General features: G+C 37.6%; 1 long non-coding RNA gene across 1 annotated transcript; it reads left to right on the top strand.

Annotated features, from left to right (window-relative positions):
• Positions 1–2,387: 2,387 nt before the first annotated feature.
• Positions 2,388–27,776, top strand: LOC142063228 (uncharacterized). Its single transcript, XR_012662695.1, has 3 exons — positions 2,388–3,375; positions 17,850–18,000; positions 24,105–27,776. It is a non-coding gene; the product is annotated as an uncharacterized LOC142063228 (long non-coding RNA).
• Positions 27,777–27,988: the final 212 nt, after the last annotated feature.

Below are 27,988 nucleotides of genomic sequence, written 5' to 3'. Positions count from 1 at the left end.
TACAAAAGTCCAACCTCTGAATATCTCATTTGATTCAAAAATGTGACTTTCTACTAGACGCTCTAAAAGCATGGTAGTTCTGCAGCAGGAACTGGTCAAAGTTCTTAATTACAAAAAGACATCTTTCCATGTTTCACTTGTAATAGGAATTTTTTTTTAAAGTCAGTAATAGCTATGTGTTGATTACAATTTCAAGTATCCATGTTGAAACTAAATATATATTTCATAGTGACTTTGAAAATTATTTGGATTTAGTATCTAGCAGACAAAAGCACTCAGTGCCAAATAAATAATATTTTTTTAAAAAGGAAAATTATGAGAATAGCCTAAGATACGCTATGCTGTTGTAAGAAAAGGCATAGAAAATGCAATTAAAAAATGTCAAATGGCAAAAGAAATCACAAAGGTAATGATTGACAGGGAGATTACTTTTATTTTTTCTGCATTTATTACTTACTCAGCTAACTGCTGTTAGGTAAAGGACACAAAACACCCTCTGCCAGTGCTTAACTAACATACGGTTGATCAGGTGGGGCTGATATTCACCTCCACTTCAATTGCCACTGCTCTCAGTGCAGAGAGGGGTCAGAGCGCTAGGGGTACCATCGTCTTAAACTGTTGCAGTGAGTTTTACTAGAGAACGTCTGTCTAGGACAAATATTGAAGTGCCACAGTTACATAACTGAAATGTTGGTGGATGCGGCACAGATAATATCACTTTATGATAAGATCAGCAAAGAACCCATAAATATCATAAGCTCTCCTTTTAGGGATTTATTAAATAATACAGACTAAAATTTAATTAATGCAAACACCGAATTTAAGAGTAGAAAATAGTTTACAATGAACAATTTAGCTCTTGAAAACAACTTTATACTGGCTAAAGTGTGTATAATGAAAGATTAAAATAAAATCCATTCTGAGAGAAACATGCTGGGGAAAGTTGCAGTACTGGCACCTTCTGGATACGTGCAGCAGGGGTGAACTGTAGAATACGAGCAGTATGAGCGTGCACAGTTTTCCTTAAGATATCCTACAAAATTCTATTAGGCTAAACATTTATATATACGTTTTGGTAATTCCAAAAGGATCAACATACACTTCAATTTGTTTTGGAATCTAGACAAGAATAGAGGGGGGGAAAAATTGCCATTTAGATTTTTATTAGGCTTTTATTAAGCACATACAGAAGAATAGCTGTTATGCATATGAAAGAAAGATATGAGCACATATAGTATATAACACTGACAAATGGCAAATGAGAACACAGTTAAAATTTTCAGTTTGCAGAAGTTTGCGAAATACTAGCGTCACAGCTTCTGAGGGACGACATACACATAGGTGATGTTAGTGAATAGCACATTTATCGCCTGACTACCTAAAAAAACTAATGCTACTTGAAATCTTTATACATTTTAAAGAGAAGAGATGTAATTCTGTAAGAGTTTGGAGAATATTTTTAACCATTAAAGGTCATTTTCAGTACCTGTGAAAGTTAAGTTTCCAACTTGTTTTTGACTTTGCACATTTAAGGATTTTCAGTCATTAGGCGTTGCTGTTCTAAAAGCTGTTCACCTCAGAATGTGGCTTTTAGATTTATGTATCTTAGGAATCTTAGGAAAGTAGAGCTTACCATTTCCAGGGTTCATCTGTTTCCCTGCGTTACTCTCAAGCTAAATCAATCTTCAGATTCATAAAACAAGCCTGTAAATATTAATGTCTACCAGAAGCAGTCTCACCTTGGGTAACTACCACAGCAGAAGAACATTGGAGAAGCAACATATTTTTGAAAGCCCTTTCCAGCAAAATTAAAGTTTCTACTCCAGAGCAAGAAAATGGAAGAAAACACTTATGAGAAAAGTTGTAAAACAATACGGAAAAATAATGGAGGCCATAAGATGACTGGAGCAAAATAAGAAACGGAGAAGGTCAAAAGTAATAAAAAAGTGCAATGTGCCAAAAAGATACAAAAGGAATGAACAGGATCAAGGAAAGAAGACAGAAAAGAGAAGCAGTTACAGAAAAGAGAGTAAATAATGGAAATCTGTGGGAAAGGAGAATGAATACAAATGAGACTATATTTCCTTTTTTACAGTGTCTGAAAAAACATCAATGACAAAGTACATAGTTAAATGAATGAACAAGCATATAAAATGGATAAGATATATCAGTAGAGGTCGGGGCACATATACTTAGACTCACCAAGAGCAACAGAACGTCTAGGGCTGGTTCTTAACACCATCAACTGAGACAGCAGCATATATTGCCCTGGAGTGGAGAGAAGAAAAAAAAAAAAAAACAAAAAAACCCAAAGCCTGCCTTGCCAATCCTTAATTTTAATATTTGACATGTACTTCCCATAAAGTGATGATGACTGGCATCGAGTTTCTCTGGTTTCTTATGTACTGGTTTATTTTGATTCCTTTTTTTCTTTTTGTTTTTATTTTTCCATTTACTTTAATTAATCTTTCCTCAGGTGATCATGTTTTTTTCCCTAAGCAAATGTACTCATCTGGTACACTTTTCTTTCATGGCTTTCTTGCTTTTTCTCAAAGAAGAGCAGGAAAGATCCGCGGGGCATTGAGTACAGGCAGGAGAACTGGGCACTTTGCAGTGGTATATTTTTTAACAAATTGGCAGTCCTGGGGAATTAAAACACGAGTGGAAACCAAGAACTTCTGCCAAGGCAGAGAGAGCAAGAGCATGCATTCTTTCTTCCAGTTTCTGACATGATATGTTCAAATACCTTTCGGATATGGTATGTCAGCTTGAGTTTCACCATCTGATATGACATAATGCAACATGACACACCGATTGTTTCGTGACAGAAATGTAAAGAAAAAGATTGTCTCCGCTCTGCTAGTAAAGAAATCATTTTAAATAGAGAAATAGCCAGATTTCTCCTAAACATTAATGCACCAAAGTGTAATGGCCTTGAGAGCTTCCCCCTTCCTGGAGCTCCTGCTGTGAGGGCTCAGGGACATCTCAGCCATAGTGCAGCTGTGGGCTGTCCCCTTCCCCAGACAGCTCTGCTGGGAGGCCTGAGCCAGGGCTGACCCCCCCTTACTGTGGGAACTGCTTTTGAGTTGACGCTCTCATGCTTGGCTCCAGCCTGAACTACAGCACCAGCTGTGTCGCAGCCGGGACTGTGCCTGGCCATCGGCCCTATTGGTCCAGATGTGGACCAAGCACAGGCTGACTTCCCAGCCTCACCCCAGACCTGCCTCATCACTGCTGACTTGCCTGGCAGTCACTGAGATGTATCTGACCTTGGTCAACATCACTGGACCTGATACCGTCCCCGATTCACCGACTCGTGCGCCCAGCTTGCCCCCAGACTGGGGTCCGGAGGTCAGACCTGACTGCCACCCCCAGGTATGCCCACTCACCTTGCTCGGGGACTGCGGGATGGGGCCCTGACTGCATTACTGCGCTCAGTTCCTCTCCCTTAGGGAGCGGCCAGCTGTGCTGTGCCCCAGCACGAAATGAAAAGTGTTCATGCAACCAGAAACAGTACCGCTCTGTTTAACCCGATAGGTCCTGCCGGTACTTTCCAATCCTGGTACATTTTAATTGTAAACCTTTTAATGTCAAAGCATGCTTGTAGGGCCCTGGGTGAGCAGATGACCTTTAATTTTAGACATGTATTATGTGTTCAGAGTTATTAAAGGAAGAAGCAAGTTCTGCTTCTAACAGCTGGAAATTTCATGCAATCAGTTTGAGTATTATAATTTTGAAGTTTTTCAGCAACATTTCCAAAGATCTGGAGGGTTTTCTTTTGTTTTTCACTTTTATGAGCTATTCTCTCTTCAGTGAGGTCTATCTGATCCCAGAAGGCTTCATATGCCTTCTCCAAGGCATCTGGCTGTGTCGTCACCTTCAATTGAATCTATGACTAATTTCCAGATAAAAGAGATACCACCAACAGAAGGGGGGAGTACACCAAACCGGTGTTACCCCACTGTACTGAACTAGTGGGCCAGGAATATTTGCATGTATGAACCTAGAATGGACAGTGTCTCCCACAATACACAGCAAAACAATTCACGTGGCGTACCACAACTCAGTGCACCAATTTGAACTCAGGTGTATGCTCTAGAAACCCCACCAGGTAACTCCAGGCTACGGCAGCGCCAGTATTGATATATACAGAATTATGAGTCTATTAGCACTTTCAGATGAGGAAGAAAGAAAAAAAAAAGAAAAGAAAAGACTGGGTTTTATTAACTTAGGTTGCTTTATCTAGATTTTTCAAGTGTGGTTCAATAAACCTCCCTTCTAAATAAAGCCCATGGTACCCTAATGCATACGGTCAGGATTGATTTCCCAAAGAAAAAGAATTAAAATCAAAAAGAGTTGAGGAGGTATCATAAAGGAACCCAGAGCCTCATACTGTTGGTACACCAACAAACACAAAGGAAACAAAAGCCTTTTGAATATTTCAATGGATATTTTTGGGACTATGACTCCTGAATTCCAGTAGCTTGAAGCCAGTGAGTTTTCCAGCCCCTTTTTGGCAACAGAGTTTAGTTTGGCTAGTGAATTTGTGGGAGGTACAGGAAAGGAACTTCAGGCATTTTTTTGGTTCTGATAAGGAGTGAAGGAATGGCAGCAAAGTGGCAACTATCCTCTGTGTAGTTACAGAGCCCATTCTGTCCCCTGTGCTCAGGTACAGAACTGCTGAGGAATTTCTGTAATGAAAAATAGGCTTTGTCTTACCTGACTCTGGAAATTCTTTCGACTGGGGAATTGCAACAGTGCTATTAAAAAACAGTTTTATTGACACGACACATTTCCTAGGATAGGCCATTAATCATTTCATGTTATTGCATCAATAGTATACTTAACATTTGAGATTCAAGCAAAATCCTAATGATTCAACTATCAGAAGGAAAAATGTAACACTGAATCTACCTAAGTGGTGCTTCTGCTGTGACTGAGTAGCATATTCAGACTGATACCTATCAGCTGCATTTCTGCTGGTTAGTGTTTATTGTTATTCCTTGAAGTATTGTTTACAAAAAAGGAAGGAGGTTAGCAATGTCATCCTTATAACCTACCAACCTACTTGGAAAGAACTGCCTGGATGTACAGTCTTGCTGCGTCCTGTTCTCTGGAGTTTTCTTTCAAAATATGTGCATAAACATATTAATCATAATACTGGGCATATGTTTCAGCCCCGAGCAATACTGATTACTATGGTTCTATACCAAAATAACTTAATGAGACAGAAGCTACAGGTTTTACTACTGTGTTCTGAATAATAACCTGCCCTCATTTACATGTCACCGGGACTAGGCATCATTTTAAAATTAAAATGTACAGAGATTTTAAACCTCTAGAAAATCAATTTATTAATGTGTGATTAGCTTAATTAGTATCTGTTACTTTTGTTGGTCCTGGAAGTTCCCCCAAAAGCCTTTTTTGGCAAAATAAACAAATAAATGTCATTAGCATTTTAAAGAGCAGGAGGGGAGGAAAGCAATACTATACATGTAAAATGGAGGTTTAGGGGTAAGGAAGTTGTCACTGGTACAGAATGGAGGTTAGCACAGCTGCAGCCCCCAACCAGCAGTCAGCAGGGTGAAGCCTGGAGAGAATGAAGAAATGCCTGATAAATATACCTCCCCTCCCCCTGCAAAATCTGACCCAACTGAAGTCCTGTCACTCTTCTGATACCCTAAGTAATTGTGTTAAGGCTTCACATAGGCACAAAGAAGCTATGGTTCTGTCCTCCTTATTTGCTCTTCCAGATCCATATTGTCTATACGAGCTTGGGCTTCACTTAATGCACTGAATTTAAAATAGCCACAGATTTTTGGTCCTCTTGTGTCCCTGTTTCAGGGTAAATCCCACATCTACTCAGCTCTATCCTGCTGCTCTGCTTGCCTCCCCATCCTGCTGAAGGCAAGCTGCCACTGTCAGACATGGGATCCATCGTCATGTCCACTAGGCTTTCCCTTCAGATTTCAAAGATTTTGCCATGAAACCAGTTTTGTGGCAAGTGCATTAGGGGGTCTATAGAGAGCAGCTGGTTAACACAGGCAGCTGAGCCAATTGTGAATCCCATACTACTACAATCATTACTTTCACACTACCTTAATTCAATCTAGAATTGAACAAAGAATATAACATACACTGTAAGGGAGCAATAGAGACCTGAAAGTGACAAAGGCACAAACTGCACTAAAGCTCTTTTTCCTACCAAATTAAGCATGACTATCAATCTGCTGTGTTTTTGCAGGCTTAGTTTACAAATGCATTAGTTCAGCACAATTCTTTCAGGTTTAATAAAAGAAAAAAAAAAAACAAACCACAACTCAAATGAGTAATAGTCAGTTTTGTTGTCTGATAATACACTGATGGCCTTCAGCTTTCTCAAAGGAAATTCAATATGAATAAGGATTCAACTTGAATTGTCAGTGAAGTATTCACCCCAAAATAATTATTTCTCACATTCATTCTAAATTCTGGTTGTACTTTATCTTCCAAGACATTATGTTTTGAAGCTAGCCCCAGCTAAATCATAGAATATCCATATTAACAAAGATGTTTAATGTGAAAGTATTGTTTTCCTCACAACATTTCATGTCCCCAAAAGGTCTTCTGTAGTACCACAGGAAAAGAAGATACATCTGTGAGAAGTTTCAGAAGTATTGAAGCAAAAATAAACAGTATTTTTTTTCTTTTGATATTTTGGCTGAGGTTTCTAAGTTCAAGTAATTAACTTATGGTTTTCTTGTATCCTTCTGCTGCTTCTTATGTCTATGTGTCAAAATAATTTCATTAAAACACTCACAGATGATCATTTAAATTAATTTCTGAGAAGCTAATATAATTCTTGTAATGATGTAACTACGGGTTAGGTTTGGTTTTGATTCAGTGCCCAATACGTTTAGTGTTTACAGAACAGGAAAAGTATCAGGTTTAATGAATGGTGCTAAGCTGGAATAAAATAAATTGAACTCACGTTTTTGGACTTCTAACCTTTCATGACCTACTCCCTTTTCAGTCAATATTTAAAATAAATAAATAAAATAAATACCTATCATTCAAATGAATATAAATAAAAATCTTTACCCCACGATTTAAGAGAAATGGCAATCATTACAACTATTGTGTGCACGGTTGGTCATTAACAGCAAAAGTTATAGAACCTTCTGAATAGCCCTTACAAGTTAAAACAAGCTGATGAGATTAAAAAAATCACAGAAGAACATCACCGGAGCAGGCCGAGTCAAGGAAGCAGATTATCTAATTAATTTATGAGTTATCAGTCCCTTATACTTGTTAGCTGCCTAGACTAGCTTCTTCAAAGATGTCCTAAAATGAAATAAGACAGTGGATAATCAGAGGAGTAAAAAAATCTGATTTTCATGTCAGGCAGTAGGAATAGTAAGTCAGAAAAAAACAGTGGGTTTACTTTTCCTATGTATGGAAGGGAGTGGGGGTGGGGTTTTTTCAGAGATACTCTTTCAAGAATATTTTCCATAAATTAACTGATTTTGAAATCACCTATAGTTGAAAGTGCAGATATTTTTAGCTTTGTATAGTAAGTATAACATTGTAGAAACCTGCAAAAAAGAAAATGGTATGTGATGCATCTGTTGAGTTTTGAAAAGGCAAACCACGAGGAAAAGGATATTTTTCTCCAGAAAAAAGATTCTGCCAGTTAGTGGAAACAGTTAAGTCCTAAGCAGGGTAACGAGCACTAATGCTACTCTAAACATTACTCTCAACATATGAAATAAATAGAAACCAATGAAAAATAGACTATGGATGAGGCATTTTCCTCCAGCACACTCCATTTATGGTGATGGCTAATTAGGAACATCTCCAAAATGAATACAGTTTTGTTTTCTTTAAGCGTAATGGTGGAGATAATAGGAATATTACTCAGTCTTATCAACTGATTCAGCTCCTGAAAATGAACTTTTGAGCATATGCTCATATGGTCAGAAAAGCCAATATAGATGAAGAAGAATTTTTGAACAGCATAGTAACAGTCTGGAATTACATGCTAGGACTCACACAAGTGGATTTCCACAGCCATAATTTCAACAAATAAATTTTATAGTTTGACAGTTAATCACACAGAAACACAATCAGGATTTCCAGGAAATGTTTAAATTGTTCCACTCAGTTTTGAAGAGTGTCATTCATTTCTAATGGAAGAAGTAGGAATTTTTCTCTTTATATATGGCTGATCTCTTCATTAAGTAAAATAAAATGGAAACAAAAGAGCTCAAATTCTACAGAAAACACTGCTTACCACAGGAAAACACAACATAAGAATGGGCCACTGATTCTGACCTATAACGTATGGGCAATGTTAGCAAAGCTTTAACCCATCATTCTTGCACTGTTTTTTTGAAAAAGTATCTCATCAATTCACCTCACGATAGTGATTTCCATTAATTGACTTGGTCTTACATCGCCTTAAATTCCTTTTAGTTTTCTGGTGTCCTAATCTATCAGCCAGGCTCCTGATATACCTCTTCTTAATAAAAATGGCACAACAGCACCCCATTCTAAGATAAAGTGATCCTTTTTTCAGAGTCCTTCGCTGTGAAAAGAAACACATCAAGTATGTGTTGTCTGCAGAAGCCTGGCCCTCAGTAAAAGCTAATTTGAACCAAGACTGGATACCCTGACAATATTTTTGAGCCCTGAAATCAATATGAAGCTGCTAAGCGCAGAGGGAGGAAATAAAGCACAGCAGTCTCTGACTTGTTTACTGGTTTGCATGTAACACTGCGCTTTTAACTCACACACACCATGCTAAGATGTCTGTTAGGTGTGTGATCTCCCTAGGCCTCCTATAAAGACATCTGCAGAAGAGTCATTATAGTTTTGGCAGGCTGAATCGCATTTTGGAGCTGTCTACCTTTCTTTATTGCATATAGAGAGAACACAATGCAATCAAAATCCCAACTTCAGCGCTGGAATTAAGCATTCATCTTAATATTTACCGCTTGTGTGTTAGTACTGCATCCATGCAGTCTGTACCAAGTTCACTGAGACTCAGCACAAACACAGGAATCTGCCACCATGAATAAGGCCAGGTGAGGATGAGGGGCTGTAATAGTAGGCTGAAAGTATACTTAGAGGGTACCCGATGCACTGCAAATACAATCACTTGTGATACAAATGGCCTGTAACTGGAGTGTCGCAGCATTAGGAACATAACAAAAATCAATACATTGTGCTCAAAAAAGAAAAGGAGGATATAGTGAAGGTGTTGTCACTGAGAAATTTTCCCTGTAGGAACAAAAGAAAACATAATCTAAAATGTGCTATAGAAATCCTAAAATGTAAAAGGAAAATATTATTGTTTGGAAAATCTTCGCCAGCATTACGGCGATGATAACAAAGTTTAAACACTGGTAGGCTTTTTTACTCATAAATCATTACAATAAATTAGATATGTCCAGTAGCTAAAATAAAATATGTTAATGTCAAAATAATTTGTCCCAAAGTCATTGTCGCCATCACCAGCTGTGGTTTTTAGAGGAGAAAAAAAAAGAAAAAAATCCTGACTTTTCTTAATGAAGCACTTCAAACCTCCTTGGGTTTTTTTCATATTTCAGTGAAGATCAGGTTTATGATCAACTTGAGTTGATCATAAATATATATACTAGACATTTCTTAAATCAGCCTTGTTTTATAACTGCTTTACCCATCTAGTTCTACAAAATAGATATTTGGAAGTGAACTTTCACCTGCCTTTTTCTTTCGAAGTAGAGCACATATAAAGCTGGTATGACTTGGCAAGTTTTGACTCTCTCTGCACAAATCTTTCTTTGTTATAGGAAGAATGCACAGTGCATGTCCAAATTATTCCTGCATGTTTAACAGCATTTCCTGGAAAACTGTACTGGAAAAAAATAAAAAAGACGACGACCTTGGATAAGTCTTTTTACATAATCCCCCTTTTTGTTCTTCTTTTGGTTTTGCTCCTGAGCCTGCAGTTGGCTGTATATTTATATTTATTTATATTTAGTGCTTCCACCAGGAAACGGAGAGCGTGCTCCAATCTGTATTTATATAGGATCCATACCCTTTTTATAATTCAAGCTGTTTTCGTACATCCTTCTCCAGCTAGAGCAACACTGGTGAAATAATTACCACCTTCAGTCTCTTGCAGTAGTTAGAGGTTACTGCCTCCTCCAATCTCTCAGTGGAGCCACTTGTATAAGTAATTCCTAACCTGTTTCAGTTCCAATCAGTTTGATTAGCAAAGTTCTACTAAGTACGCCCTATTTGTTAACCTGGATCATGTAGTTAAGTATACCGATAAGGAAATCCAGGAGATTAGAAAAAGGATTACCTTCTACAGGGAATACTGACACGAGGAGGAAGGAGGGCTGGGGGAGCAGCAACTGCTTCAAGCTGTTATGACTCCAGACAGAAGAATATATCTGCATCAAGTTAGCCTGAATGCTCAATAAGATATATATACTGGTTTATACTTTATACCAGAACAAATCTGACTTGTATCAGCTGCAGGAGAACAGACAACACCTGAGATAGCATTAAGTTAGTTTTTCACAAACAGATGATACTTGATCTAGCATAACCTTTTCTGAGACAAAGTTACTCTTTCAAAAATGTTAATAAATACGACCTGGCAGAGAACATTCATATGAGTTCAGCTGAATGTCGTATCTGGACTCAGCATTTCTGGTCTGTGCTCACTGAAAGCACAGTTAATATCCCACGGAAGTGCAATCTGAGTCCTTCAAAACAGACAAAAGTGCACCCATTTCAAAATCACAAAAAGAAAATTAAAAAAATGAATTTTTTCTATTTGACTAGAAATACAGCAGGGAAACGAAAGCAAATAATCCATTTCTCAGGCTTTATAGATGTATTCAAATGATGCAGAGATTTAAAAGATATATGACAAAAAAGGTAGAGAGTAACGCTGTTCTGTAGAAATTACCTCCAAGTTAGGTGACAATCAAGCTCTACCCGGGCAGAAGTATTTTAAACACTTCTACTCATTACTATGCACAAATTTTTTCTTTCCTCAAGATCAGGTATATGCTATTTTTAATTTCTGTATTAAATATTATGTGAGTTTTCTATTGCACCTACAACTTTTATTGGCATATAGTTACTTATAGTTAGCAATATAAATAATGGTTTTGATGCTAAGATTGTGAATAATGTAGAATTGTTTACTGTAGCTAGTGTGACTTTTGTTTCTTTCCAGTATTCTGATTTACTCTGTAATTTTTTCCAGATCTCTTAGCATAAGAGTAAGCAATTTTACACCATACCTATGTCATGTTTTGTTGAATCCCCATCAAGATGCTAGTGCCCCGCAGCACCTGGAAATGTGCACTGATCTTCTGCAACACTAGTTTCAGCTATTCAAGACTAAAATTGATTTTTCTCAAACTGGCATGTAAAGGTACAAAGTGTACCCAGTGATCCATAGCTCAAATGAGTGTAACAATACCAGCATCAGTGGTTGAAGCAGCAGAAACTTTTTAAGTCTTTGCAAGCAACAGTGCAAGAAAAAACATACAGTAGTGAAGAATTTATTTTGTAAAGTTCCAGGCAGTCAAGTTGTTTTACTGCTGCTGGAGGCTATTGTCAAAGTTACTAAGTAAATGGTAGAAATATTTTTCTTTATTTGGAAAAAGCTGGGATACAATGGTACAGCTTTGCTGTGCTGGCTTTGGCTGGGATGGAGTTAATTTTTTTCCACAGTACCTAGTGTGGGGCTGTGGTTTGGATTTGTGCTGAAAACAGCGTTGATAACACAGGGATGTTTGCATCATTGCTGAGCAGGGCTTGCACAGAGCCGAGGCCTTTTCTGCCCCTCACCCACCCCACCAGTGAGGGGCTGGGGGGGCACAAGGGGTTGGGAGGGGACACGGCTGGGACCCCAGGGATGTCCCGCACCATATGGCGCCATGCTCAGCACACAGAGCTGGGGGAGAAAGGAGAAAGGGTGGGATGTTCAGAGTGATGGCGTTTGTCTTCCCAAGTCACCGTTAGGCGTGATGGGGATGGCTGAGCACCCGCCTGCCCACGGGAAGGAGGGAATGAATTCCTTGCTTTGCTTTGCTTGCACGTGCGGCTTTTGCTTTGCTTATTAAACTGTCTTTATCTCAGCTCATGGGTTTTCTCGCTTTTACCCTTCCAATTCTCTCCCTTATCCCACCATGGGGGAGTGAGCAGGGGCTGTGTGGGGCTTTGTTGCTGGCTGGGGTTAAACATGACAGCTTTTTATAGTAAACCTAACATAAACAGAGAAAAAACGATTCCAGAATGCAGATTATATCACTGCACAATTCACCTAATTTTATAATTCACTGTGAAAGGCTCAAATCCTCTTTTCTGAATGCAGAAACAGGAGGGAAGGCATTGGAGTCTCTCCTTTCTCTCCCCCACCACATAATCCTGTCTGTAAGTTTACTGAAGGCAAAGCAAGTAGAAGTTAAAATATGCCTTTAAACGCAAAGACCAGTCAAGTGCTGCACTTGCTCAGCCCGCATTAGTAATTCCCTGGCAACTCGTGCGCTTCCCTAATGTAGCAGAGCAGTACGTATGTCTTGGAAGGGACATGCCCAGGAAGCAGTGTCACCAGTGCCCACAGACTCCTTGCTACTCTGTTATGCCGTGATGCTTCCCTAGTACATGATCCCATAGAGAATGTCCATCCTCAGATGTGATTTCACCTGAAGAGTCCCTGACCTATTAGTTAAGAAAAAAGTTAAGCTTAGAGATAGAACACCATTTAACACATCTGTGACTTGTTCTGGCCTTTCACATTTTCTCTGAAGTGCGTATGAACAAAAACATTTTTACTACTACTCAGTCCTGAAATAAAAACCTGAATATTACAAACAGTTCACATTTCTACTTGTACTGGTTCCTGCAGAGTCTGGGGATTCAAAAAGTCTCTGTATTTAATTCTCATTAGATGTCCATAAATGAAGGAGAATTTTCACATGCCCAGGGAGAGGTGGCACATAGGTGAATAAAAGACTTTAGATATTATAACAGCTGAAAGTAGAGATCTTTATAGTTACAAGTGAAAAGTGACCTTTGTGGTTTTAGTTCCTATTTTTTTCCCATTGAATGTGATCTTTCTGTCATTTTTTCTCATACTGGCAATTAAGGATTGTAAAAACTTAGGGCCTGACTTTATAGAATAGCTTTCAGAAGGTCATTAAATGTGAACAGGTGCTGTAGGTCCTTGGTGTTATTGAAATTCAAGAGCAAACAAGCATATCTGAGATGTATCAGGTCCTAAACAATTTTCCAACATGCAGAGAAGGACTTGGTGGTCCTAGTAGTCAAGAGTTGAACATGAGTCAGTAGTGTGCTCTTGAAGCAAAGAAAGCAAATGCATCCTTAGCTGTATTTACAAAAGCATAGCCAAAAATGTAAGAGAAACAATTTTTCCCTCTATTTGGCTCTTGCAAGATTGCACCAGGTGTACTGTGCCCAGTTTGGGGCTTCCCAGTACAAGAGAGACATGGATGAACTAGAGATAGTCCAGGAGGAAGCCATCAAGATCATAAGGAAGAAGGAGCATGATGTACATAGAGAGAACTGGGTTATTCAGCCTTAAGAACAGAATGACAAGGGGAGGATCTTAACATTATCTTCAGCTGCCTAACAGGAGGGTATAGAGATGATGGAGTCAGACTCTTTTTGGAGATACATAGTAGTTGGACAAAAGGCAACAGACACCAGATGCAGCACGGGAAATTCCATTCAGATACTGGGAAAAATAAACTCCACAATGACAGTGGTCAAATTTTGGAACAGGGCCCTGAGAGTCTGTGAAATCTCTGTCCCTAGAGATATTAAAAACTTGACAAGTCATGGCCCTACTCTAAGTGTACCCTGCTTTGGGCAGGGCTGGGACCAGGTGATTTTCAGTGGTGCCTTCAAACCTATGTTGGTCTATGATCCTATAGTATTTTCTTGACTTGGTATCTCTGGACCTGCTAAATGTAGGAGAAATTCCATGGAGTGCTAGGGCATCTGGGAGTAGCCAGAAATTCCACTGTGGTCATGGAATATCTTGATGCTAGCAGGTTCGCTTGATATCATTAAGCTGAGGTAGATAAAATGGACATTAATAAAAGTATTTCATTACTAAATTACAAGTTAGAGAAACAATGATCCCCTCTTCCCTTTTCACTGCGCTACATAGATCAATATCAAAATGTGTCTTCTTCCTTCTGCATTCGATTAAGTGGCAGATGCCACCCTATCTTCCGTGTTCAGTAACAGATCTTGTATGCTCAAAACTGTGGTTAAAAAATTCTAAGAGTGCCAATGGAAAATTTGTACCAAACCTGAGGAAATCAATGTCATTCTGACAGATGTATGAAAACTATATACACTGAACATGACTTTGAAGGCTCAGGTTATTCCAACACCAAGTTTGTGCTCTTCTGACAAAATAGGATGGAAAAGAAATGAGCTTTAGTAAAACACAAAGACTATTTCAGCTAAGATTTTCATTCTTTAAAACTTTAATGGCACATGTATCTTTTAAAGAACAGATTATGCTAATTATATCTCTTGCTTGCAGTAACCTATCTTTTTAAATAATGCAACTTCTGATAATCACAATTTCAACGTAACTGTTGAGGGAAATAGCTGCAGTTGTGGATATCATTCCCAGAGAGCTTCAGGCTATAATGCCTAACAGTTTTCTAATTCTATTCACAGAAAGTATAAATCAGGATTAGATTTCAGTAATTTGCCCATACTCCAACAGCGATTAGCACAGTCTGCCATACGTACCACGATCTTCAGAAAAAGTTCATACAAGTAACTGCACAGACACAGGCATGAATTCTGTCACGGTTCCCTGGCACAGAGCAAAGAGTGAATTGTCACAGTGCTGGGGAGCATTGCTTCGAAACAGGACCTCTCAGGGCAATAACATATCCAGATGTTCCTTTATCTCAAATGCAGAGATATTAATAGACTATCTAATTTTTACTAAAAAGAGAGCTAGTTACACAGTCTTACTTTTAATTTATGGTTCGTTAGGTCTATTTCTTAATGTGATTAATGACATATCACTACTCAAAGCATGGGACATTCATCAGCAGAACTGCATGCCCTTAAAACAGGTGTTGAGGGAATTTGAGAATGTTACAATGCAAAGTTTTACTATTTCTATAATAGTCTAAAAAGACAAATTACCAAAGAACAAAAAACATTACAATCTTGAAATAGGAATTAATTTTTGTGTCTTTATTTTGACATATTTTTCTCTAAAGTTGCAAGGCTTTCATAAATGTGCATGTGGAGGGTATATGACTATAGATGTAACTATGGACGTAGGAAAGCTAGGGAATAAGAAAGAATTCAAATTTCAAAATTTTCCAGTGCAGAATATGAGACAACAGGAAAATTGAACCTTTCTTAAAGTTAGAAACTAGTTTTGGTCAAGATTTGTCCTTCTTAATGGAGGAAACATGTTTTGAATCTTTATTATTGGGAGAAGAAAATAAGAGATACCGGAAAAAGAAAGAGAACTTAGAATATAACTATATAGAATTCACAATTATGTAGAATACTGACCTAGAGCACATTCGACATATAATACAAAAATAACACAACTGTCTTCTAAGCATCTCTGTAATTAGAGCATGAAAGACCAGTTCTCCAAATTAGTTATTTATTGCACAAAATAACTAAGGAAATGTCTGTCCACAGAGGACTGAAAAGTAGACCAGATAAGCCAAAGACCCTGAGGACAAAAGCCATCAAAATTCTCAGAGAAATAGAAAACAACCTAAAAAGTAGATAGAGGCAGTGAGTCTCATTCATTAAAATGTTATGAAAGTTATTAAATGAATTAATTATTTAGAAATAACTGAAGTAGGTATTATTAATTAAAAATTAATTATAATTTTTCTAACATCTGTGCACCTAAAAGCATTTTTATCAGATATCATATTTTAATATTTATGTTTCTTGTTTTACCACGAGTCATCAGTGACTTTTGCTTTTCTGCTGAGTTCTCTTCATTTTTTATTTTATCTTTTTTCTCTTTCCCAACCCTGATTGTCCATCTTCCCTTGTTGTTATATCGTCTCTTTCATGTATATTGTAAATTCTCTGGCGTAAAAACTTGTTTCTTTGTTACAGGTCTGTAGAGAGCCCTGCATAACCCAGCCATGATCTACAAATAGGAGCTTTAAGTGATAGATTACAAATAAATTAATAAAAGGATGTTGATTGCACTTACATCCTTACAGAAAGAGATTATTAATGGATATAAACCACTGATTTTATTAATTTAGAAAAATAAGAAAGGAAAATCCTGTGGGTAAGCAAATCTTTAAAAAAATATTTCAACATAATCTGCTGAAGTTATCACCAGAAAAACCTCCCGGTTCTGCCTTTGAAGGCAGAGCATATTCTGAAAGAACAAAAAAAGAAAAAAAAAATGTAATAAGATGTACTGTCTGTCAAAAGGGGCCACTGAATTATGCAGTGCCTTAGTGTCCTGACCACTGTGGAAGACTGAAGACTGACTCTTTGGAATTGACAGTAAAAAGACATTGTGAAGTTTGACCCTAAATAAACATTTTTCATGGGTCCAATTAAATCAGAACTGGCTATTATAAAAATGTAAATTCATACCAGAATGTAACATCTTTTGTTTTTTAATCATTGAGGGGCTGGTGAAGAAGTGCTACTATCAAATATTAATAATTCCAGTCTGAAAATTCTCACCTGAATGATGACTTATAGCTATCGTTTCAATTCAGGTTGTGCCAGGAGCCAGAGCCTGTCTGGTCCCTAGGCAGATCCAGGACTAGGAGGAACACAGAAGTAGCTCAGATCTGCCCACCTTTCAACTTCATTAGACTGGACTCTTGATCAGCTAAGGGTCTTGATCTCCACACAGTCACTCTTACTTGTAAAACAAAGAACATAATTTTTAATACATCTGCAATTTAATTCAATACATCACAAACTGCTTTCAGAACATTGGTGAGAAGCAAAACTAGCCAACATACCACAATTTTCCATGTGCTTTTGTCTACCATTTAAGAATACTTTGACTTCCTGGATTCCTAACACAGTTCTGCCCCAGGAAAAAAAGATCTAAAATTTATAAACGGTGAAATAATAACGACAGGCATCAAAATGAAGACTTTGAAGTGCAAACGTAGCTACATCGCTACTGTCTTTGTGGACTATGTCAGGGAGAGACTTGATCTCTGAGCTGCTTAGTACGGTGAAAGTCATGCTAGGGCTAGCTTCTTCCAAATCACATTAGTGTCACAGACCAACACAGCGGGTGGTTTTCTTTGTAGCATGATGCATGCTGGACGACCTTGATTGCTGTGCAAGAATGTTTGCAAATGACTGATACTACACCAAGATAGTATTGGAAAGGATCTCAAATAAGACATTTTACTTTTCATATCCATGTTCTTTCTTCTGTTTATTTCTAAACCTGACTTCTAAATTCATCCTCTTAAGTATTTCTAAAATTATGGTATTGCAAAGTGGTAATTGCTAAAACTTTTCACGGTTTGTTTTACCTCCTTAACAATTGTACTTACAAAAATTAATTTTCATCCTTATTCTCACCCCTACCTTTGAGCATTCTTCTCCTCTTCAAAAATCAACAATGTGCTAATAATAGGTATTTCACACAAGAAGTGTTAAGTGGTCTTTTACAAATGATATTTTATGGCAATGGATTATTGATAACATGCCAGCCGTCAGAATATGCTTTAACATAGAAGTGGAAGTGGAAGACTACCTTTTTGAGTAATTATTAATATGAACTTTGTATTTAATTTTTTGCATATTTAACTTTATATTTCCATTTTCAGATATTAGAATCCTTCAGTATCTGTAAAATCAGAATAAACCTGTACCTGTTTTAGACTGAATCAAAACAAAAATGGAATCAACCAGGAGAAGTATCATCAGATTCTGCCTTTCACTGGTTGACCAGACCTCTTAATGCACACTTCTACCCAGGCAAGGCCAGAGCTGAAGTTACATCTGTCTCTCAGGGAAGTCCTATTTGCCCAGTTTTCCAGTTTTGTCTGGCTGGAACCCAAAATCTGTTGCTTTCCAAGCCACGCAACTGGAGGTTGAACATCACTGTGAGCTTTTCAAAAAGATAAGCCCTGAAGTTTGTCAATTTTATTTGAAAAAAAAAAAAAAAAACACGACTTAACGCACTAATGCTTGCCTACTGTTGCTCACCATCAGCGTGCCTTTCTGGACAATGACAACCACAGTAGAGCACTGTGTCATATTGCTTGGAAAAACAGAATTCTAAGCAAATTAACAAAGGAGAAACAATCATTTTTGTTGACATTAAGTCTATTGCCCAGCTTTCACCTATTCAAGCAGTCATACTCATGCACAGAAAAATAAAAGAATAATTGGCACAATTTATCTACGTTTTTGCACACGATAAAAGTCACTTTTCTTCATCATTGGGAAAAAACTTCTACCAACAGAATTAGGGTTTATTTTATTCCTCTCCTGATTAACTGTCTTTAACTGTTTTTAGCAGTCATCACATTATTTGTCCTGGTCAACTTCTGACCAACATACTATTTTAGAAGTATTCAGGGACCTTGTTTTTAATTTTTGTTTCTAAGCTATAATATTTACTTGTCCTCTTTCTGTGATTGCCCCTTGGATTACAGTGTCTGGTCAAGTTTTTCTCTGACACTACATGAGAAGTACTGTAGACACAGCACTGTTTCGGCCTGCTAAACATCTGTGCCATGAAAAGATATTGCCTGGGAAATGAAGTAGGCATGAATTGGTTTTTACATCCCCATAAAAAACAAATATGAAATAAATCAAATTATTGTTTAATATACTTAATTATCTTTTAATGTGTCTCAAGTCACATAGCATATGTCCTGTAAAAAGCACTTGGTTTGGTCCTCTGAACATGTCATGTATATGCTAATGATGAGAGATGGCACAACAAGTTCGTGCCAGAGTCAGAATCCACTGGAAAAAAATGAGTTCAAAAATAGAGTCCTACTCTAAAAACTGTGTTAGTACAGGCATATTTGATTTTGAAAAGAGTGCATTCATTAGAATTTCCTTTCTCTGAATACAGTAAAAAATACATTTTGCTGATTAATGTTTATCATAGAATTATTGAGGTTGGAAGGCACCTCCTGAGCTCAGCTACTCCAAACCCCCTGCCCAAAGTAGGGTCACCTAGAGCAGGCTGCCAAGGGCCTTGGTCCAGTTTAGTTTTGATTATGTGCACGAACGCATATTCCACAGCCCATCTGGGCAAACCTACTTGACCACCTTAACTGCAAAGAAATTTTCTTCTTATGTTTAACCTGGATTCCCTGTACCATCATCTGTGCCCTTTACTGCACACCCTGTCACTGGGCACCACTCACATCTGATTGTAGTTTTCAAAGGGACTTAATTCTAATAATGGTTCATACAGCAAAAACCTGTAAATGCATTTAAAGGAAAAAAAAGGTATTTGCAGTTCTGGAAAAAAGCAAAAGGTACCACTTACTCCAAAGTGTGTCTTCTCCGCAACTGAATTCCTGTTTCTCGTGAACACTGGACCCTCAGAATGTGATAAAGCACTTTTCAGTAATAAATTTAACAGTAAAAAAGACTTTGAAAACTAAAAGAAATAGCAGTTTATTTGTAAATAATTTATTTGCTTGGCTCTAAACAAAAATGTGGCATAATCCAAATTATTTTGTGGCCTAATAACACTGAGATCAGCAAATTTCTGTTACAGGAGTGCAAAGTCATTAGAATCTAGATTATGGGTATCACTAACTATATATACTTTTACTTCAGCTATATATACTTGCACTCACAGATTTCTATATCTACACATTTGATGTCATGTATTCAGTTGGGTAACATTTGCATTTACTAAGCTCTCCATTTTTTACAAGCCTGATATAAGGAACCTGTTAAATGTCTACAGAATGTTCACCTTTCACAGTGCATAATAAAGTCAAACGCACTCTTACAGCTACTTCACTGCAAACATACTGGCAAAGAAATGAAATCTTTACAGGAGTGAACTCATCTGAAGGTGGTGATTGAAAGCATTTTCACATCTCAGGAAAGGAGCATTTTAACATTGCTCATCACAGCCATCCTGTCAGGCCTTCACGTGTTCCATATATCACCTTCGGTATGGCATCTTCAAGCATCAGAGCGAACTTTTGCCATTGATTCTACTGTAAAATTAGATTAATGCATTGCACTCATGGGTTGTTTTATTCAAATGATCATTTTTGCTTGCTTCTTGCTATTCACTAGGAAATAACCAGCTCCATATGACTCATCATGTTGTGGGAGTTCAATGCCAAGCCTGCTTGCACACAAAAGAAAATTACATAATTATACTAAATTTTGCAAATCGAAAACTTCTTTGTAATTGCCTTAAGATTATTTTATATTCCGTTTTCAGAAGATGCTTCCCTGTGTAGCTGTTTAGCAGGAACATTTATTATAAAAGTTAATTACAGTTTCTTAAGGAATTAAACAGTGGGTTTTGGTTCTTTTGTTGTTTTTTTTTTTTAACAAAGAATATCTCTGTTACACACATTTCTGAATTTTGGGGTTATGTTTTGGGTTTGCCCACATTATTGACGATCTGATTAAGGAAATGTCATTTTTTTACTGTACATATGTCTGATCTGTACTTCATATTTTATTGAAAAGACATACTATTGGGAAAAAAACCAAACCAAAACAAACGAGCACTGTTTTTCTTAACAGTCTCTGAACTAATTTTAACTTAAGGAAAATATTTAAAAATTAATAAGGAATGGAAAAATTACTGAAACATTTTAAATAACATGTTATTTAAACATACAGATGAAAGCAGAGAGGACCTTCAAAACACCACTTCATTGTAGGAAAGAAGGGCCAGGGAGAAAACGGATTAAAAAATGAAGCTTTTCCACTTTCTGACATTTATTTTTGTGGGTCTTTCTTGAGTCCAACACTGCCAATCCAGCAACGAGCAGCTATTTCTGACATGTTACTTCCTGATTTAACTACAGATTGTCACTTTAATCTCTAGAGAATGTTATTGTTTAGGAAGATGAGAAGGGGAGAAAGAAACCAAGAAAATAACTTCTAATTATTGTTATGTCAATTTGGAGACTGACTGGAAGCATCAAAAATCTATCCCTATTTCTTACAATACAGTAGAACCAAAAAAAGTCTCAACTTCTTGAACCTCAGCTCTGTCTGGTTCCTTAATATGCCAGTTTCACTAAAAAGGATTTCTAGACTGCAGGGAAATGGGGATAGGTAATAAAGGACTTCTCATAATTTAACAATAACCGGTCACAGAGTTCTGTTTAGCCAATTCTAATGCTTCAGAAAATTGGATTTTGATGAGGTTTCTGCACCTTAATTTCCTCTCCCTGTGCCTTTCCTACAAAGGACTATTATGTGAAATACTGACTGAAAGCTAGCCCACACTCTGCTTACTTCAAGATGTTTTATTGCCTTTGTGACCGTTAGGCACCCTGCTTATATTTACCACTTACTAACAGGATGAGACAGAAAGTAAAATACATTCTGTAACTCACTGATATTTCCCCCATCTTTGGAAGTTTCCTCTGCCTGCCTTTGAATGTTCAGCAAAGCAGCTCTCTTTATGTCTTAGTTTTCCCCTTTACCTCCACACGCTGAAAGCGGAGAACAGGAACAGAATTCTTAGCCTAATACTGTGTACGTGACAAAACATTTCCTTTCCCTCTTCTTTGGGGACAACTTTGAGACACATTTCATAGCTGCTTGACAGATCCACAACTCCTCCTGCCCGTATCCTGGCTGAATTCCAGTCTCATAATTACATTCCACCTACCTAAAATTCTCCCTTTAGTTCAAGTGGGATAGTGTGCCATTTTCTGAGCTCTGTCACTTTGCTTATAAACTCCCACTGAAACTAAAGAGAAAGGCAGGCAGGATTTGGTTCACTGGTCTGAAAACATTATATACAATGAACCAATTGTTCAGTAAAGTTAGTGAAACTATTTCCATAGGCCTAGGCTGGAATACTGAATCAAAAGCTGTTGCTGACCGATTAACATACTGATCTGTGACAGCATTTAAGCTCCTGTTCTGCTTGATTCAAAGTGGTGTGGAATGAAAAACCTTTTGATATGGAATCTGGAACTCATAAGCCAATGCCCAATATAAACTTTGTAATACTGTTCCCCCTCTCTGAAAACAATTAAGTGGCACCATTTTTATTTCAGTGGGGAATTAGAAGTTTCCAAAACTGTTTTCCAGGAAAGAGGAAAGAGGAATGTCAGTCACTACTGGAATTGGCTTTTCAGGTCCTAATCTAAACCTCACTGTTAGATGAGACAAATGACTTAAATTTTCTAGAAGTTCTAGACTTTCCTTTCTTTATTAACACCTTCCAGTCATCTGAGTATTCACTTGTACTTGAAAAATATTACTAAACTTTTGCAACGCTCTAACTCCTGACTACTAAATACTCATGAAACCTAAAGGAAGAACAACCAGTTTAGACAGTAGAAGGACTGACATTTGCAAGATAAAAGCAGTTTAACATGAGTTAAATATGAACTACTAACTAGTAAGATATTAAAAACTTCCAAGATCTTTTGGTATTTAAAAATTAAAGCCAGAAGAGAAGAATAATTATTAGGAGGAATAAAGGTGGCATCTTGATGCATATGAGAAGAGTGGCTCTAACTATGGATACCAGAAACTGATCTTAGAGAAAGAAAAATCATCAGGACATTAATAAAAGGAGAAAAATTACATGAGGTAGAGTTAAGACAGACAGCCAAAGAAAGTTAAAAATGAGGACAGTAGAAGAGAAGATAAATTGACATCATCTTTGACATTCCTTAGGCTTTCAGTTAATTCTTTTCCTTTAGCTTATGGCAGAATCATGTATTCAGCATTTTCTTTTCTCTATTATATTCATCATAGTAAAGTTTATGGTGTTTAGATTTGCTCCTAAGTTGACAGAGGGATCTTGTCAGTAATTTGCTTTGGTTGCTCAGTGATTGCCAGTCTGTTGTGATATATATTCACACAGAACATATTTGTTTGCCTACTGAGTAGGAGGAACGGAAAGAGGGGAAAAAGTCGGTGTGGACATGGTGACCTCCACTGCAAATTTTACAGACTGACTTAGCGGTTGCTGTGAATTTGTGTGACTCTTAGGCTCTTCTAGAAACAGTGTGATAGACCTGACGGCTATACACAGCACGCACCCAAATGACACATTTTCCCCTTTGTATCAGTGGCATCCTCCTAAGAAATCACTTTGAAACATGCTGAGTGCTGAGTGTAGAGCTGGCTTGATCTGATGGCTAATAACATGAAATTGGGAGCCAGAAAAGCCTCTCTCAATTTTTCCCTTCCTCTGCCAACTCTTACGCCTTCGGGAAAGTCACTTAACTTCACTAAGGACCTCCCGTACCTCCAAGGAGAAAAAAAAAAAAGCTTTCCAAACCAGATTCAGAGTCTGAGCAACTTTACAAGATGAAGACAAGATTTTTGTCTACTACTTTGAAAATGTAAAAGCTAACAAAAGCTGGATATCTGGGGATTTATGTACATTAACAAAATGAGCAAAATGCATGCTACAGTCATTTGTGTGTGTGTGTGTGTGTGTGTGTAAACAGTTATCTTTCTACTGCAAAAGCACAGAGCGCCAAATTCTGATCTTAGGGACATGTTATCAGTACAAGGCCAAAGACATAAGGACAATTACAATATTTATCAGTGGTCGCTGAGTATATACCATACAAAATTGCATCTACAATTAGTAGTTAGCAAATACATTATGTTAGAAGTTAGAGAAACCAAACGTTTTCTGTCAAGCTGGAATTAAGAATTGTCATTAGACTTTGTCCTGTAGACATTTTTGCAGTTCCTCTCATAGTTGTTCTGTGTGGCAGGACTGGCAAAACCTCCTGGACACTACTGAACCTCCTAAAGTACTTGCTTTTCAGTTATTAATAACATTTGCGTCTGCTGGGCCTGACCTTCTCTGATCATTTTCTGTGATTTTGTCTAGTACTAATGTTTTATCTTTTCCTTTTGAATTATTGCAGATGTTTGCTGGTTGTATGCAAACTGCAGCTGCCTTTCAAACAAGCTACAAATTTATCAGAAAACGCACTGGACATCAGAAGAGAATTTCACTAGCAGCAGGTTTTCCAGATGATGAAGAGACAGAATGCTATGAAAACCTAATTTACTTTTTGTGTGAGGTAGAAGGGTTATATTCCTCTGGGCCTTTATTCCTGTGCATGCCCCTTTGCAAATGAAACACACCGCACAAGTACTGTATGAAGAAAAGCATAATGAATACTAAGTTAGTCTTGAGTTGCACAGGAATATAAAATGCATTGGTTCTAGTTAAAATCGATTTTGCCTTGGAAATAAGTATTGGATTCACTTTCTCACTCTCCCCAAAACACTTAGATGGAAAATACCACTGTAGCTGCTGTGTATTAAAGTGGTAAATATACAACCAAGCAATCCAGAAACCTTGCTGGTTGGTTCAATAACAGTCTATTTCATTGTTTGATTGTACAAAGGGCTACAACCTCTAGAATGAATTCACAGAGTTAATCTGTGTTGCTTCAAAAAAATGAACAACTCCTCTCCCCCCTCCCTCCAGTACTAACAAGATATAATTGGAGCAGAGTAGTTTCCAGATGTTTGGAGTCACTAGTTACTATGGCATTATCAAAAGAAAGGAAAAGAAGAAATGGAAGAGGAGCACTCGTTAAATCCATCCCATTTATGTTCTCGAGCAGAATTAAAAAAATGTTTTTCATTTTTCCTTTTCAAAAAAAGTTCAGGAAGGAAAGGGGCTACATGAAATTATAGAATAAAAATTTTGTGTACTGCTGTAACACATGCAGCAGCTGCTGGATTCTTTATGCTTCCCTTTATATCAAGTTAAAATAAATTACTAATCTAAAATGTTTTAATAATTACTGACTTCAGGTAAAGATACTGATGAGTATTGATGAGATTAGGTACACTGATAGAACCCAACTTTCACAATCTTTTGAAGGCCCAAACGACTGGATATCTTGATGCTGCAGAATTAATTCAAATACTTTTCACATGGGAAAGTCAAGGAACTATAGGACTTGACAAAGATTTTCAAGGTTTCTGTATGGACTTCTTCACAGTCTGTATGTAACTGAAATGTACAACCAGTTTCTGCTATATTGTAAAATAGTAACATTTAAAGAAGGGATATTGATGGTACTGATTCTTGTCACCTAAAAGGGCAGAGTTGGTCAATCTGGGGCTGTAAAATTTATTTTTATATGCATGTCCTCAGTACTTCTTAGGCAGCACCAATTGTACCCCTTAGCAACAGATTTTCACAAAAGTACAAGAGATATCATTGGATTGATTAAGATTGATATTATTGATCTATTATGATTTGATCAACTGAGAAGGATAAGCAAATCATAACTTCCTTTGCTCTACTTTCACAGAATTACAGACTGGTGGGGGTTGGAAGGGCCCTCTGGAGCTCACCCCGTCCCACCCCCTGCGTGAGCTGGCACACCCAGAGCAGGGGCACAGGGCCGCGTCCAGGCGGGGGGTGAATGTCTCCAGGGAAGGGACCCCACAGCCTCCCTGGGCAGCCTGTGCCCCTGCTCTGGCACCCGCACAGGGAAGGGGTTTTTCTCATGTTTAAGTGGAACCTCCTGTGTTCCAGCTTGTGCCCGTTGCCCCCTGGCCTGTCACTGGGCACCACTGAAAGGAGTCCGGCCCCATCCTCTTGACACCCACCCTTTAGATATTTATAAACATTATCTGATGAGATGCCCCCTCAGCCTTCTCTCCTGCAGGCTGCACAAACCCTGGGCTCTCAGCCTTTCCTCATAAGGGAGATGCTCCAGTCCCCTGATCATTTTCACAGCTTATATTGTTATATTTTAATGATATACATATACTTAAGGTATAGACTGAACATATTGCCTAGGTATTTTGCTTCAATATCAAGTAACTTTCCACCTGACTTGGCAATAAAGTTAATTTGGCTTTGCAGTGCCAGGTTACAGATCAAAAAATACTGTGGTAGATTGATACTATCTCACTCAGCTGATTCAAAATTGCTCTAAACATTTGACTAATTATTTGGCACTGGCCATTTTCTTTCCTTGCTTGTGCCTGTAGAGGTTAGTCTGATAGATGTAAAACCATGTAAACTGGTACTGCTGGATATTGCAATAATTGATAGATCTGGTATTGTTACTGTGGAAACAGAGCCTGAATCAGAGGGGAAAAAAAAGTGCTTCTACTAGGCACAATTTTCTAACATTTTCGTTACTTTAATTTTAAGACTCTGGGGCAGGCAAAATAGACCTGAAATTTAATGCAAATAATAAACAAAAAAAAAATTACCACATTCAGTTAATGAACAAGGGAGACTAAAGGTCATATAGAAACCAATATGAACTGAAAGACCTTATTTGCCCAAGTCTCTGTGCAGCCACAGGGTGACTCATTAGATATTCAGAGATGGGAAAACCTACAGAGGTAGCCCTGAACTGAGGTGACTTTTTGCCTAGGCTACTTTAGGTGAATAAATAGCCACCAGAGTTCACCAGTAGTGCTCATCAGAGGCCTAAGATATATCTGTGAGATCACAGAGGTCTTGGACAGGCATAAAGGAGAAGAGGTATGCCTGAGATATCTCAGGCTTGGAATATATATTGTTAATGAAAACATTTAGTGAAAATTTTCTGTAAAGCTGCCTAGGTGCGAGTTGTGAAACATAAGTAAAGAACTAAAAGAAAATTAAGGCATGGGAAGTGAGGAAAAAATGAACTTAAAAGATGCAAATTGAAACAGAGTTGTGTATGGAACTAGGGCACAAAGCTTGGAAAGAACATTCTCCAGCCTAAGAAACCTCCTGCCTACTGCCAAATACTGCAGAGAGAAAACACCCACTGTGTTGGTGAACACAGTGTACTACAGCACTAGTACATTGATGGCACTGGTGTGCATTAACACAGCAGGTGCTGTGCAGTGAAGGAACTAAATATTCTAAGAGTCTTCACTCAGCAGAATCTGTTGCTTCTCCAACTCCCAGCTGTTTTTCTCTTTCACTGTGGATGTTGTAGGAGTGCACAATCTGGATTAAAGTACAGCAAAAGTCCTTACCTTTCTATTGTAATTCCTTTTTTTTTTTTAATTCTTTGTGCGACTTCTGCAAATCCACCCGCTATTTCTCTTCGTTGTATGAATCACAGATGTTTGCCTTTCGTGATTAACTTAATATTTTCTTGAATTTTCATGCAAACTGTTACAAACTGAGAATACTCTTCTGTTCAGTTTTATGCTTTTGCACTAGGTACAGGCATTTTTATATTATGTCACAGCACACTTTTACTATTATCCCCATTTACCTTTTTACCTAATCAAACTGCAGCTAATACCTATAACAAAACACTTATTCATTTCTGTATCCTTTTGAGGTACTTTTGATTCTTTATGTGAAATGCCACATTTTGCATATCTGTACCAAACCCTTGCGTAGTTGAATTCTGAGCTTCAGAAATTTATACTGTATGAAATGTCATTCTTCAGGGTTGAATACATTCTGATAAAATACAGAGATTTCTTTTCCCAACTCCCCAAAATACATCCTTTTCCCTGAAAAATCTCCAAAGCTTTCTATAAATTACTCACTTTATGGTTCTATATACTCTTTCAACATAAAGAAAAGCACTTGTTCAAACTAAGAATTAGCTGTCTGTTATCATTCTTTTCTCTCCCTGGATCTCAGACATATGCACACAGACCCATACAGCCTTCTACACTTTTTAAAATGAAACCAATTTGTCTGCTATTCTGATGCAAGGTATATCAGGAGAATAATGCTTCCAAGAAATCTGGGTGAAACTGCATGCGAGATGTACAAGATTTGCTTGCTCAAGATTAGATTTTCTATTTGGCA

This window comes from Phalacrocorax aristotelis, chromosome 11, assembly GCF_949628215.1.
Source record: "Phalacrocorax aristotelis chromosome 11, bGulAri2.1, whole genome shotgun sequence".
Classification (NCBI taxonomy): domain Eukaryota; kingdom Metazoa; phylum Chordata; class Aves; order Suliformes; family Phalacrocoracidae; genus Phalacrocorax; species Phalacrocorax aristotelis.
The sequence above is the reverse complement of the archived record's forward strand: the minus strand, read 5'-3'. Positions and strand labels throughout refer to the sequence as shown.